General features: G+C 41.1%; 1 protein-coding gene across 1 annotated transcript in view; it reads left to right on the top strand.

Moving 5' to 3' along the window:
- NKAIN3 (sodium/potassium transporting ATPase interacting 3) overlaps nucleotides 1–15,291 on the top strand; it is a 316,215-nt gene that overhangs the window by 282,816 nt on the left and 18,108 nt on the right. The gene's annotated exons all lie outside the window — the stretch shown is intronic.

Raw genomic sequence — 15,291 nt, 5'->3', positions numbered from 1 at the left:
GCGTCTAGTTGAAGGTGGGTGTCAGCGCCCTAGCACCACCAGCGTTTCAGCCACTCAAACACTCTCCTCTGGGCTTATGCCTTGCAGGTTAACAATCAGTGCATCCCAATCTCTGAGTCCCTTTGAATTGTTCTTCTGTGATATTTAACCCCTGACTCACAGAAATTCCAGATCCTCTACACCAGGGATTGGCAACCTTTGGCAAGCGACCCGTCAGGGAAATCTGCTGGTGGGCCGGGACAGTTTGTTTACCTACAGCATCTGCAGGTTCGGCCGATCACAGCTCCCACTGGCCATGGTTTGCCGTTCCAGGGAAATGGGGGCTGCGGGAAGTGGCAGCCAGCACATCCCTTGGCCCACACTGCTTCCTGCAGCCCCCATTAGTCTGGAACAGCAAACCGCGACCAGTGGGAGCTGCGATTGGCTGAACCTGTGGATGCTGCAGGTAAACAAACCATCCCGGCCTGCCAGCGGATTTCCTTGATGGGCCACATGCCAAAGGTTGTCGATCCCTGCTGTACACCCAAAGGTGTGCAGGGCACCCCAGTTTCCCCTTAAACCAATGCTCCTGTAAACCACACAGGACTTGTGAGCACTTAGGATAAAACAAAGGTAGGTTTATTTAAGAAAGAATAAAGATTTAACTAGAAACAAGAGAGTGGTGGAAACAGTGGTTATGATAGAAAATAAAATATAAAATGTGAACCTAGGTTTACAATTATCAATAGTTGCCTTTCTTATCTAACATAGTAGATTTTGTCCCAACATTCAGTCTAAGACATAGTTGTCTGGTTTCTCAATAACCAAACCAAATAATCCAACATTCATGAAAGCACCCCGCTCTGCCAGGGGTTTTCCTCTGTGAATGGATTGAGAGTGCCTTTCATAACACTCTTTAATACTGAAAACAGTCTTTTGTTTCTAGTTGCAGGCAGGGTGAATCCCTGCTTTGTTCCAGAGTTTCTTTTTACCGTTAAGTGGCTTTAATTGTCTGTCATTGATTTATGGTTTTGCATTCACTGTTCTGGGATGTGGCAAGGGTGGACAATAAAATCTTGCATTTACCTCACCAGCTGACTAGGGAGAGGTGACAACTTCCTCTTGCTTGAATGGGTCATCATCGAAACACATTACCGCCTGGTGACTAATCTCTACTTCAAGTCCATAAGGCATACTTTCAGTATAAATATATATTATTCCATAAATGTTACCCAGAAAATACATCTCACAATCGTTATGAGTCTTGACAAATTACAAGCTTTCTGTAGATATCTTACATGTTGCTCTTTATGGATAAATATCCTGTAATACATGTTTTATGTAGTGAGTTTATCAAGTCTGAGGTGAGAGCTGTTTGCAAAGAACAGGGGACCCTTTGCCAAGGAGTCTCTGAGTCACAGCATTTCTAAGGATATTATAGGAATTAGCTAACAAACTTTCTGTACACCACCCAATTATCTTCATTATTTTTAAAAGCCCTGGAGAACCACAATGATACTGGAAGAGTGAATAAAAAAAATGTGGTACCAGCCTTTAAAAAAAAGAAAGGAAGAGTGGTCCTGGCACTTACTTTCTCATACACAAATACTTACATAGTCTAACTTCACCCTTTAGGAAAATAATGTAATAAATGTCAAGAGAAAAATCACTAGACAGCTAGAGTGTAAGTAGTAAGCAAACAAACATGTTAGAAAGACTAAATCTTGACAAACTTGGTTGCTTTCTTCAAAGAACTTCATGAAATTCATTTGGATTTTAGGAATGCATGTGATAATATCTCACAAAATCGTATTGAAAATTGTAATTCAAATTGACTGATGGAAACTGCCATATTTTGCTTGAAAACTGTGTGAGGACCATAAATGAATTGTTATTACATAGTATAAATAGTAATATATTTCACTGAAGGGAATTCTTTAGAGGGGTACAACATGCATGAGTCTAAGGCCAAGTCTACTTAACATCTTCTTTTAGGTCTGGAACAGAGAGGAAATAGCAATACTAAGTTGGGAAGAGATGCAAATATCAGAGAGACAGATATAATACAAAGAGGCCCAAGAAAAATTACAAATATGGACAGAGACTAACATAGTGAGTTAAAAAGATGAAAGCTGGGGGCAATAACCTGAGACACATGTTTTGAATGTTAAGGAGAACCCCAGATAGCACTAATTCTGAAAGACATTTAGGGATGGTAATGGCCAGCAAATTAGTAATGAGTGTGCAGTGCAGTGTGACCGCAAAAAAGCCATTGTGTTTTGAGGTGCATAAACAGAGTTCTTGTTTAATGGATCATTGGGGGATGGGAGTGGGGAGGTAATAATTGTCCTTATATATATGGCTCTGGTAGGACTGCACCTGGAACATTACATTCAGATCTGGGTATTTCATTACCAGAAACATAGCAACAAATGTCATAGAATAGAAACATCAAATGATTAGGACTGGTGGATGCACTGATTAGAAAGGAAGTGCCATCAGCTGTTTTATTGATAAGATGCTTCACGCACTCGGACCTTTGAAGACTGGCTCTTTACTTTTTGAGTAAGTAGTTTTCTGTTCTCATTGTTGCTCAATCCTAAATAATAGTGTGCTTCATATGGCAAATGTTGTAGTGATGATGTACGTAAAGAAATGCATAGTTGTCTCTCACTAGAAAATAGAAAATACTATTGGAAAGTGTAATCACCTGCTAAAAATACTATACCATTTGTATTCAGCACCTGACAGCAGGTTTATAGTCAAGTGCATTAGCCTTGATCCTACTTCACAAAACTCATTGACATCAGCAAAATTAGAATTAACTCTGGACTGCTCTTGCAAGCTGCTGAGTATTCCATGGTGTGTTACATCAATTCCCTTTGACAAAATGGAAAGTTGAGGGTGTGTCAGTTTCAGGGTAACTGTGCCTGTATTCCCTCTTTGTGGTCCCTCAAGGGCACATGCTTAAAGGTTTCCAGCTCCCTGCTATCACCTCTCTTGGGGGTAGACCCACATCTCTCTCTCCCTCCTGACCAGGGTTTCTTAAGGCTGCACAGTTCCCTACCTATTCTGTGATATTCCCTGCAAGCCAGACTGCCTAAAAAGGCCAGCATTTGTGCTTTGCTTTCTCTCTTAAGGCTATGAACAGTGTAATTGCCAATAATTGCAAGTCACCACACTGCTCTTTGTAAGCAAGGAGCTTAAAATGTGGCTTAAAATGAAAGCATTACAGAGAAAACATCAAAACACTAAAAGAACTTGCATGTGTGCTAAAAAGCTTACCAGAGGTAACCCCGACGCTAACCTCAGGATCTTGTAGGTGTCAGTCCTTCAAAACCCACAACTGGGTTTTTCCTATGGCTATAGGTTCACAACTGTCTCATATTCAGAACCAGAACAAGCTGGGAAGTTCAGCCATTTTTTTATACAGCTTGGACCTCTGATCACCAGTTTCCAGGAACAGGTAATTAGTAGACAATCACCCTCTTCTCAGGGTGTAAGTTCAAAGGCTGGATTGTTGCATAATCAGAGGTAGGAAATTTGCATTAACCTCTCCTTAGGTATCCCCCATGAAATCCTCTTACCACTTATTGTGCCCAAAAATTCTAGTCTTGTCTGGCACATTTTCAGTATAGTCATTTGAACTCCCAGGTCTCACATCTGTCATATTCCCCACCCCCACAGAGCCAAAAGAGGTTACATACAGTCCCAGCCCACAATAATACATAAACCGTTCATTTAATATAATAGACCCCAAAGATATTTAATTTAATATGGTCTCCCAAGGATATAGCAGGGTACTGCCATATCTATCATAGAGGCCACTCAATACTTCACAGGCTCAGATCCTAACACATTTAATTAGGGTGCAAAATACAGCAAGTGATACAGAACACAAAAACAACCTGGGTGCATGTTTTTTAGAACTTTATAGAGATCGGTCAGTTTTTACTTGTCTTCACTATATACCAAAGACAAACAATGTTTTGTTGTTGGATGCAAATGGCAATTTTACATATCCAGTGAAAGTTTATTTTAATTTAGCTCTCCATTGGTGTGCTTTGGCCTTTTCACTTGTTCAGTTATAAATTTTCCAAATTCTCTTGGGCATAGGCTAAAATTTTAATAGATTTTCTCAGTCACCAGAACTGCATCATAAGTTTTCTTTCTCTGATGTACTTTTCAATACTAAGGGCTAAATTCTCACAGAGAATCTGGTCCTGTTTATTTGAAATAGGGTCAAGACACTTTCACAGTTACAAAGATCTTTGTTACAGCATTGCATGCTAGCAAAAAACAAAGAAAAAAACCCCCCCAAAACACTGAGCGACACTATATTTAAGTCTAAGATAGATGCATATTTAGAAGGGAATTCAATAGACAAAATATTTTAGTCACCCAAAAGTTTGGACAATGTGTCAGTGTGGCTGAATTTGTGTTTATTCTTATTATTTTTTTGCCAAGTCTGTGGAAAAAGTCTTTCAGACATTTAAGAATAACAGAAACAAAATGAAAACATTTATATTTACTTATTAAAATACATTTTAATGCTTCTCGTTCAAATGATTGACAAGATGAGCTGGTCCTGTTGTAGATGAGAATGAGATCTTTTCCACTGTTTTATAATATGTTTTTTAAGATGATAATATCAAGAAACAAGACTTTAAAAATAATTTTTCAGTTTAAACCATCAAGGATCTTGCAATTATGAGGGTGATATTTTTCTATTAGTATTTGAAAATCTCAGAATCTAGCAGAAGGCTAAAAGCTGCTGATGGGTATCCAAAAAGCTTGATGTCCAGTTCAGATAAGCTCCCCAACATTTGGATACATATCCACACTTTTTTTATAAACCATTCAGATCTGCAAAACTGAGCTACAAATCTTGGAGAACAGGCACTGTTGCATCATAGACGTGGATTTGACACAACAGCCTTTTCATGACACTTTGTTGCTTTTGCTCTTGGCTGGAACCAAGCTACTACTTTGAATTGAAAAAGAATTTTAAACATGAATTAAATGTGCTTTGTGACTTTTTAATTTAGAGCAAAGGTTTGGATTGGTTCCTATTTTTTGCTGAGTCAGTTCCCCCATCACTAGTAGTTCTACTTTTAGGACACTGATTCTCTCATTTACTTCCTGTCAACATTTGTTTACTGTAGAAGTAGCCCCCGAGACTGAGCCTTCATTGGTACTTAGAATATCAGGTCTTTTTTCAGCAGCTCTCATTGGTTTGTGGAAACAATTTTACTTTAAGAAGTGTCACTGTTTTGCCAAAGATGTCTTTCAAAATTTCAAAATCTTCCTATAATCATCTCTGATTAAACTCTAGCAGGAATATAGAGAATTTTAGAATTTCTTCTTCACCTTTGCCTTATCCTGTCAATTGGAGTCTATGGCACTTGTTCTACATCTGCAAGGGTTCTTATCAAGTGCATCTTCCAAGCTGATACCAGCCTCTTCATATCCTCCTTCAATGTAGCAAACTGCCATTTTGGGGTCTTCCTCGTGGGCTCTGCCTCATAACTTCTAAATCTTGTACTCTCTAGCTCACATATCTTATGTGACCCAACCATCTCAGTCAATACTCCCTGGGCTTTTCTATGATGGGGAGGCTACCTGCATCATGACTCACATCATTTCATTATGTAGCCCAGCTCTCATCTTGCCCAGTCTTCACCTGAGCATTCTCATTATGACAGCATGAAGTAGTTCTTCTCTCTTCCTCATTGGCTATCATTACAACCCACACATTGTAGCTAGTCTAATCATAGAATCATACAACTGGAAGGGACCTCAAGAGGTCATCTAGTCCAGTCCCCTGCACACAAGGCAGGACTAATTATCTAGACTATCCCTGACAGGTGTTTGTCCAACCTGCTCTTAAAAATCCCCAATGATGGAGATTCTACAACCTCCCTAGGCAATTTATTCCAGTGCTTAACCACTCTGACAGTTAGGAAGTTTTTCTTAATGTCCAATCTAAACCATCTTTGCTCCAATTTAAGCCCATTGCTTCTTGTCCTATCCTCAGAGGTTAAGAAGAAAATTTTTCTCCCTTCTCTTTGTAATAACCTTTTATGTACTTGAAAACTGTTACCATGTCCCCTCTCAGTCTTCTTTTCTCCAGACTAAACAAACCCATTTTTTTCAATCTTCCCTCATAGGTCATGTTTTCTAGACCTTTAATCATTTTTGTTGCTCTTCTCTGGACTTTCTCCAATTTGTCCACATCTTTCCTGAAATGTGGCACCCAGAACTGGACACAATACTCCAGTTGAAGCCTAATCAGCGTGGAGTAGAGCAGAAGAATTACTTCTCATGTCTTGCTTACAATGCTCCTGCTAATACATCCCAGAATGATGTTTGCTTTTTTTGCAGCAGTGTTACACAGTTGACTCGTATTTAGCTTATGATCCACTATGACCCCCAGATACCTTTCCACAGTACTCCTTCCCAGGCAGTCATTTCCCATATTGTATGTGTACAAGTGATTGTTCCTTCCTAAGTGGAGTACTTTGCATTTGTCCTTATTGAATTTCATCCTATTTACTTCAGACCATTTCTCCAGTTTGTCCAGAACATTTTGAATTTTAATCCTATCCTCCAAAGCACTTGCAACCCCTCCCAGCTTGGTATCGTCCGCAAACTTTATAAGTGCACTCTCTATGCCATTATCTAAATCATTAATGAAGATATTGAACAGAACCTGCAGGGCCCCACTCATTGTGCCCTTCCAGCATGACTGTGAACCACTGGTTACTACTCTCTGGGAATGATTTTCCAATGAGTTATGCACCCACCTTATAGTTGCTCCATCTAAGTTGTATTTCCCTAGTTTGTTTATGAGAAGGTGATGCGAGACAGTATCAAAAGCCTTACTAAAGTCAAGATATACCACATCTACCGCTTTCACCCCCATCCACAAGACTTGTTACCCTGTCAAAGAAAGCTATCAGGTTGGTTTGACGCGATTTGTCCTTGACAAATCCACGCTGACTGTTATTTATCACCTTATTATCTTCTAGGTGTTTACAAATTGACTGCTTAATTATTTGCTCCATTATCTTTTCAGGTACAGAAGTTCAACTGACTGATCTATAATTCCCCGGGTTGTCCTTATTTCCCTTTTTATAGCTGGGCACTATATTTGCCCTTTTCCAGTCTTCTGGAATGTCTCCCGTCTTCCATGACTTTTCAAAGATAATTGCTAATGACTCAGATATCTCCTCAGTCAGCTCCTTGAGTATTCTAGGATGCATTTCATCAGGCCCTGGTGATTTGAAGACATCTAACTTGTCATGGTCTTATACTCTTTGTTCTTTAGTTTACTTGGCATGTTCTTTTATCACAGAGAATTTCCATCAACTCCCTCTGTTTGTGTCAAGTGTTCTTCTTATGACTCCTAACATGCTCATCGACATTCCCATCATGGTTCAACGCTGATCTGAAATATTTGAATTGTTGCACAGACTTTAACTCAATCTCATGTAGCTTTACTAGCTTCTCCTTGTCCCTCTCAATGAAGCAGAGCATGTGTTTCATCTTTTGTGAACTGATTCATCAATCATTTTCTTCTAATGCAGCCCTCCATCATTCTAGGTCCCTGTGAGGCGATGCATCGGTGGAACAGCACCCCCTCTTTCCAAGCATGGTGTAGCACCTGAGCTCACATAGCCTAGCAGAGCAGTCAGTCTATTCCCAGTGCCCAGGAGGCTGAAAATGCTTAGTTTACTCCCAAGTCTGACCATCGGGGGTTAGTAGGGACAACTAGGCCCACCCACTCTAGTAGGTTCCAGCTCAGGGCCCTTGAGCTAGATAAGCAGGATCAGGGTTCTTCAGTGACCTGAGATCCTTCCTACCTTTCCCTGGATCTCTGCAGGCTCTCCAGCTTGTGGGACAGTTCACCCCCTTCTGGGCTGTTGTCTATGGGTGGCTCTTTAGTAGTTTGCTGGCAGGAGCTCCTTTCTCCAGCCTCCTCACTCCTTTGGTAGCCACCCTGCCCTTCTGCTTCCCAGCCCTTTTATCCTCTCAGCTGCTGTGAGGTTGCCAATCAGCAGTGGCCAACAGTGCCTGTATTAACCCTTTGGTTATGGACATCCCATAACAGTCCCTTTCCTGTTTGTATTTATCATCATGGCACAACATAATGTAATTAGCAAAAAGGATGCTGCATGGAGCCTCTCCTCTGATCCCCTTGGCAAGGTGTCCATTACAATCATAAATAGGAATGGGCGTAAGGAGTACACTCACAGTGAATGATACACTGTAGCCATAGCAGCTTCTCACTACTCTTGTGCTACCCTCATACATATCCATGATAATCTGAATATATATCTATGGCAAACTGAGTGACTGCAGGCATCACCATGTCAATTCCCTAGGGACTCTGTCATAAGCCTGTTCTAGGTCCACAAACACTAAATGCAATTGCTTTCATTTCTCCCTATACTTCTCCTGCAATAGTCAGGCTGCAAACACTGCATCCATTGATGACCTTCCTGGCATAAACCCAGATTGGCTGTTACTTACTTGCTGCTCCATTTCCTTGCAGAGTCTTTTCTCAATAATTCTTTCCAGCCATTTCATTGTGTGACTCATTAACCCTCCCTGATGTTCATGAATCTCAATCCTTTCCACTTTGTCTCTTGTATTCAGGCAAAGTGCACTCGCATTCTATTCAGTATCTCAGCTACTTCCCTTGATATCTCAGTCATGTTCCTGCACTCAGGGAAGCCAGACCTAGTTCTTTGACTCATTTCTTTAGCCTTTGCCCACTTTCCACAGCTGTCAGGTGAAGCAGTTGCACTTTGCTTCCAAGGGATACCCTAGCACTGTACTTACATACTCCCTGAGGATGAAGACTCATAGAGCATGTGTGATTGGCACAACATTCTTGAGATCAGAGTTCCTTCTCCTAGGTGGATGGCCTGCCCTGGCTAACAAGACCCACCTGCCTGGAGAATATTGTTAAAATTTATATGGCATAAAAAGGACCAAGATAAGTGCAGCTACTTTGTGTAGTCCACCCTAGCTATTCCAAATATCATACAATAGTATCAAGCCAGCCAGCTCAAAGCAATAGCGGATTGGGCATGCTGTAATCTATCCAAACACTGAGTCTTTGTTGAATAAGAAAACTGATGCAGTGTAAATATTGCTAGGTTACCATGGATTAATAAAAAATCATGCCCTCTAGAAGTGTGCACATAGCCTCTGGCAAAGACTGTTCTATGGGTTTGTGTGAAAGGGAACATGCAACACCAGTGCTGCCTAGCAGACAGGCAGGTCTGCGGCAGGTAGTCTCCTCCCTGGCATTCCCTCTTTTCCATTACAGTTCTGTCTTGTGAGTCTGTCTTTTCTTTTGTGACTCTGCCCTCCAGCCAAGTCACACATTCCTGTCCACCCCTTCCACAATACACAAAAGAGAGTCCAATACCAGGGAAGTCTTTCGATGCCTGGAAGGGTTTCAGGGCTTTCTCCTTAGTTCAGGGACTTGGGCTCTGGACTTTTGAGCATTTAGGGTGTTCCCCAGCTGGATTCCCTGCCAAAAGAATGGTTTCTATTGTTGTCCCATCCCCTGTCCTGATTTTTCACACTTGCTGTCTGGTCACCCTAACTCCAAAAGATGGGAACCTCTTTTGCGTACTGCGGAAGGGGTGGACAGAAATGTATGACCTGGCTGGAGGGCTGAGTCACAAAAGAAGGGACAGACTCACAAGACAGAACTGTAATGGAAAAGGGGGAATGCCAGGGAGGAGACTACCTGCCGCAGACCTGCCTGTGTTGTCAGGTCTCAAGCAATAAGATCTCCCTCTGAGCTGCTCTACCTCCAGCTTGTGCAGGCTTTGCAGGAGTGGGAAGGCAGGGGTGCTTGGGCCCAGAGCTGCTTCTTAACCCCTTGTTCTCCAGTGCGGGGTTTTTATATCCCATCACAGTTTGGGATAGAACTAGAGATAAGAAACTCTTTTCCTTCACCAATTACATCCATTTCAAATAAACCAGATTTTCACATGAATTACAAATGAGAGAGTTTTAAAGATTGGAAAAGCCATGGAATACATAAGGTTGGCCAGTGCTTTGCCAAAGAAGTTTTTCTAACTTATTTAGAAATCAAAACCAACCCACCCTCCCATGGTATCAGTATCTTCAAGATAGGCATTTTGTTTCTCAGCTTTCTAGAAAATTTGTATTATATACAGAAATCTAACTTTTATAGAATCAGTGGCTTCTGGTCAATAAGGAAACAAACAACAACAAAAAACTATATCTAAGTTATATCAACTTTCCTAACAAAGAAATTATTTGACATGGTGGGGAAAGGATTTGGATAGACCAATTACCCCAGAAGAATGGGCTTTAAGGTGAAGAAGAGGCCCTGCAATCTTAGTCTTTTGCATGATAAAAGAAAATGTCTAAAATACTCTGTCAATGGTACCTTACACCATTCTGATTAAAATATAAATATATTGATATAGATTGAATGGGATAAATGTTGGAAAAATTGCAGTGAAAAAGGTGATTTTAATATATGTGTGCAGCATCTCTCCTTTCTTTGGAAGCTTTGGTTAATGTAAAATATTTCAGCATTTGGGCAGACAATAAATCCTGAACTATTTGAGATTCAGACTCTCCCTAATTAAATATTCTCTGAATTATTCTGTGCACAAAGTTAAGCCTAGTTCTTGGACTGAAACCTGTCAGGCAGGCTTAAACATTAATAACGGATTCCTACTTGGTTGCTAAGCATTGCTTAAATGGATTTTGGGGCTAGCACTTCAGCTGATGGACACTTTCTGAAGGGTAATAAATGCTTGAGGAAACATTTATTTCCAGCTATTGCTCTTCTTACTTGTGTTTCAGACTGTAGTTAACTTTTACTCAGAAGGAAGATGATTGCAGGTCAAAGAGAATGAAAAGGAAGACATGTAAAAGGCGTATTGCTGTGGTGGGGTTAATACTTTCCATCATTCATCCTAATGAAAAGTCTATTTATATCTCTTCCTTTCATTTTTTTCATTTCTTCCTTTGTAGATCTATCAATCTACATGAGCCTTTTGGAGAGACTAAAAGATGTGAAATCTGTAATCATAAAAACCTGTCACTATCCTGTTTGTAAATCATTTTCTCTTAAAAAATGAACTGAGAAGCTTGTTACCAGCTTGTCAGAGTTACTGAATGTTTTTTAAAAAGTGGAGTCTGGAGGCAAAGCAAAATAAATTTTTTAAAACATGATTAACCTTTATAAATATTTTCTTAGTGGAACAACCGATAACATTTCATTACCACTAAATGCTCGGTTGCAAATATAATATCTGCATATGTCTAAAAGGGATAGCTCTGAACTGTATGTGCATCTCATGAGATGGCAGTGGGAGTTCAGTTGCATTTAAATGAAATGAGTCAGGAAAAGGATGTGAAGGAGAAGGAACAGATTTGCCACAAAACCTTCAGTTGTTATACAGGCAATACTGAGAACCAAATGGTTAACCAAAGGAAGTTCAAATCTCTCCTATATCTGAGCAGAACTACAGGAAGCTTCCATTGTCCAAGAGACAAACGCATTATCCAGACAGCAACACCACAAAACCAAAATTAATAACTGAATAGTAGAATATTTTATACCTATCCCCTCTATATCAAGGCTATTGTCAGAACTAACATATTTTGAGAGCTGAATCTGCTTTTTTTTTTCTCTCTCATGAGGCTCTTTTTTAATGGAAAAGTTTCATTATACTGTAATCTCTAGTAAAGTAACAGCCAGGTGGCATTGCTAGACAAGTATATTAATTAACACATAATATGTTATTACCCACACTAAAAAAAACTATAACATTGTACTCTATGAAATATAACATTTCATTTATGCACACCATTGAACATCTGTTGTGAACAGTCAAATGAGCAAGAGGTTTATTTCCTGACATTGTTTAATATTTACATAGTTATACAGTAGGTGATAAACTCCCTATGAATCCACTCTCTTTTGGGGGAGGCAATAAAGATGTGGCAATGAATTCCCAAGGACTTGGCAACATTTAGCAGTAGACCTAATTCTATTAACATTGTGCTGTTGTACAGGGGGCACCTCATGAATTTTTCACAATGTACACAATTGAACCCCCTCATGTCCAGCCCCCACCCTGCCCAGGGCTCCCTGCCACCCTTCCCCTGGCTGGTTTCCCAGTGGGCACACACTGCAGCTCCCAGGTCTTGAGGCTGTTGTTGAGAAGTCCTGCAAACAGAGCAGAAGGGACATGGGCATCTGGAAGAGAGACAAAGCTGGGTAGGGCCCCACGATGGAGCCCTGGTATAGGAGTCAGCCCTATGGCAGGGGAGAGGAGCAGCAGCATAGGTCACCCCACTGCCCACTCAGGTTTGGCCCCACAGCCCCTCCATCATTTGGGGTGGGGTGGCAAGACCAAAATTTAGTGAGTAGGGTTGCACCCTTGAGCAAGGGGGTCACAGCACTGCTCAGGAGGGGCTGCAGGGCCAAACCTGAGTGGCATTGCAACTTGCATGTTCCAGGTTGCAATGCCACTCACTCAATTTTGTCCCCACCCTGATGGAGGGGCCATGGGGCCAAACCTTAGTGGGCAGTGAGGTGGCCAGTGCGGCTTCTGCTTGTTACTGCCATGATGCCATCTCCCGCACAAGTGCTATCCCAGGGGGCCTGCCTGGCCTCGTCCTGCTCCTAGCAGCCTGAGCACTGAGCACCCCCGCCCAAAGTGCAAACCACGTGTAACGTATGTATGGCTGCGGGCATTGCTGAATAGAAATTCACCACTCAGCTGATGGGACAAACAAATCTTTATCAGTCAGGCAAATCACCCAGAAGTAGTGACCAATTACAGGTGGGAAGGACATTGGGATCCCGATCCTTTGTTACACTCACTGTATATAACTTTCGGTTAGCTTTCTTTATACATTTGTATTAACCTCTAATTTGCCTATTAACTCGCCTCCTCTGTCAGTACGGGTTTTGTGCTTGCTCAAATCAGTCTTTTCTGGTTGTGTGGTTACTTTTCTCTTCAGCATGCCTTGCAAACATGACTACTTTGCTGTTTCTTACACCTGTGTAGTTCTACTTATGCTAAGTAAACCTAAGCAGGCTCCGTCAGGCCTGAGCATGTGTTCACTCTTAACACTCCCCACCATGAAGCTGTAGAATCCTTTCTAAGGCTTCATCCAGGCCTGTATTTCATATACATCTCTGCTTCTCCTGAACTGCTTAATCAAGATCCAAACCTGCCAAATCAAAACAATTTACACAAATATTAATATGACTTGCACAATTACAAAGCCCATTGATATCATGCATATCCACAGATGTTCCCCGATATTGTACGCTAACTGCCTCCACAGAGCATTTCCCCAGTGTGTCTATATTGCTTTGAATACTTTAATTGTCCAGTTTCCAAATCAACAAATATTCTGTGCGCCTACTCATTAAGGCTTGTACATTTAAATACAATGATGGTATGACCTGGTTTAGCTGTACCACAGAGTTTAGGGATACACTAATCAGAGGGACATCAGCTGATACATTGTGGATCTGATGTTGGAGAACTGGATAAATTATCTTGTCCTCTATTCAGGTGACCTGCCTGGGACTAAGTAGACCATCGCCAATCACAATAACATGTTTGAATCCCATATTGGAAGTGTCTGGCCCACAAAGTTACACAATATTTGCCTCTCCAGCCTTTGCAACCTTGGCTTGACCTTACCCCCATTGCCTCAGCCATACTGTGCCATTTTGGATTTCATCATCCAAGGTGAATGCACATGCCAGCAATGCACTTTGCTGTACATCACAATGACATAACCAGGTACCTCTTGGATCAACATAAGGTATCTGTGGCTTTCTAGAACCCCCTGTCCATCCCTTCCCCCACACACACACACACACCAGCATCTGAAGATGGGTGACAAATTCTTTTAAGATGCAACTCACCAGGGTTGGTTCCAGTGTCCCTATGAAATGGGCACTATATATGCTTAATGCCTGACTTAACCCTGAGGCCACGAGCATCACTGGTACCATATGATGGATCCACATCTCATTGATGTTACATCTTTTCTCACTATAATAAACATTTGAGTAGCGCTGGACCCTGCACCAATCTATCTGTCATGAATTGTGCAGTTATTTGGAATCCACTATTATATCATCACGCCAACTAGAAGACTTCATATGGTTGAATCCTTTTGAAATTCAGTTCTCTAGACTTACATTTTATTAGAAGAGGATTTTCATCATAAATCAATAGTTACTATATTGGCATTGTACAGGGATGACCAGGAAGAAGGCTGACTGCATTTCAGCTGTGTTATGTATGACACGAACCATAAGTATCGCAAGATACTAAACATCCTAATTAAACTTATTGAAAGCGGGAGGCTTCTGAAACTTTCAGAACAGTGGGCAGCAGTTCTGAACTTAAACTATCATTAGGGATCTGTGAGATGCTTTTAGTATTATAATGACAGGCAATGAGAAGAAACACAATGTGTCGTTAATGGCTAGTACTTGAATATGCTTGACTGACCATCACAATGGAATGATAATAGGCTTTACTAGCTGGCACTGAAACAACATTGTTGCTGCCAGATTTAAAGCATTCCCCTGGGTTTGGAGTGTTTTTATAAGACAGCAGTGACTAGCTGTATTTTAGGAGTCTTATATGGATACTTGTATCTTTCTGAGCTGTCTGCACCAGAAACCTCCAAAGATTAACAATTGGGTCAGCCAAGAGCATGATGTACTGTTGAAGATGGAAGCAGGATGAAATCACAGTCCCAGTATGTCCCCTAGGAGTGCCTTGAGCTGTGATCAAGTGTGGGTGGACTTCTCTGACTACGGATGAAATGCTTTTTTTGTTCCATGGGTTCTACAGTTATTGTCTGTTTGGAGATGAAGTGTCTAACCTGGCAGTTCTCAGATATGGTCTCAGGAGCTCCAGGGGCCAACGGAGCATCTGCTGGTGCTCTGTGAAGAATCGGCTGGTAATATGGTACTGGCTGCTCCCCCTTGTTTCCAAGTGTTAAATCACATTAAAAACAGTTGAAAATATGTAACTATTTTGGTAATAGCGCTTTTCCATTTAAGCAGTTGCTGTAGTTGCAGATGTTATATGACTGTGAATGTCATGGGAGATGAAACATGAGATCATGAATGCAGAGGTGTCCATCAGACACACTATCTTTTGAGACATGGGTCATGAGATGAATATTTTGGAGACACCCTGGTCTAATCAATGACAACTTTTCTGGAGCTAGTTTTCAAGCCACAGCTCTGGTAGATTG

The sequence above is a fragment of the Mauremys mutica genome, chromosome 2, assembly GCF_020497125.1.
Source record: "Mauremys mutica isolate MM-2020 ecotype Southern chromosome 2, ASM2049712v1, whole genome shotgun sequence".
Classification (NCBI taxonomy): Eukaryota; Metazoa; Chordata; order Testudines; family Geoemydidae; genus Mauremys; species Mauremys mutica.
The sequence above is the reverse complement of the archived record's forward strand: the minus strand, read 5'-3'. Positions and strand labels throughout refer to the sequence as shown.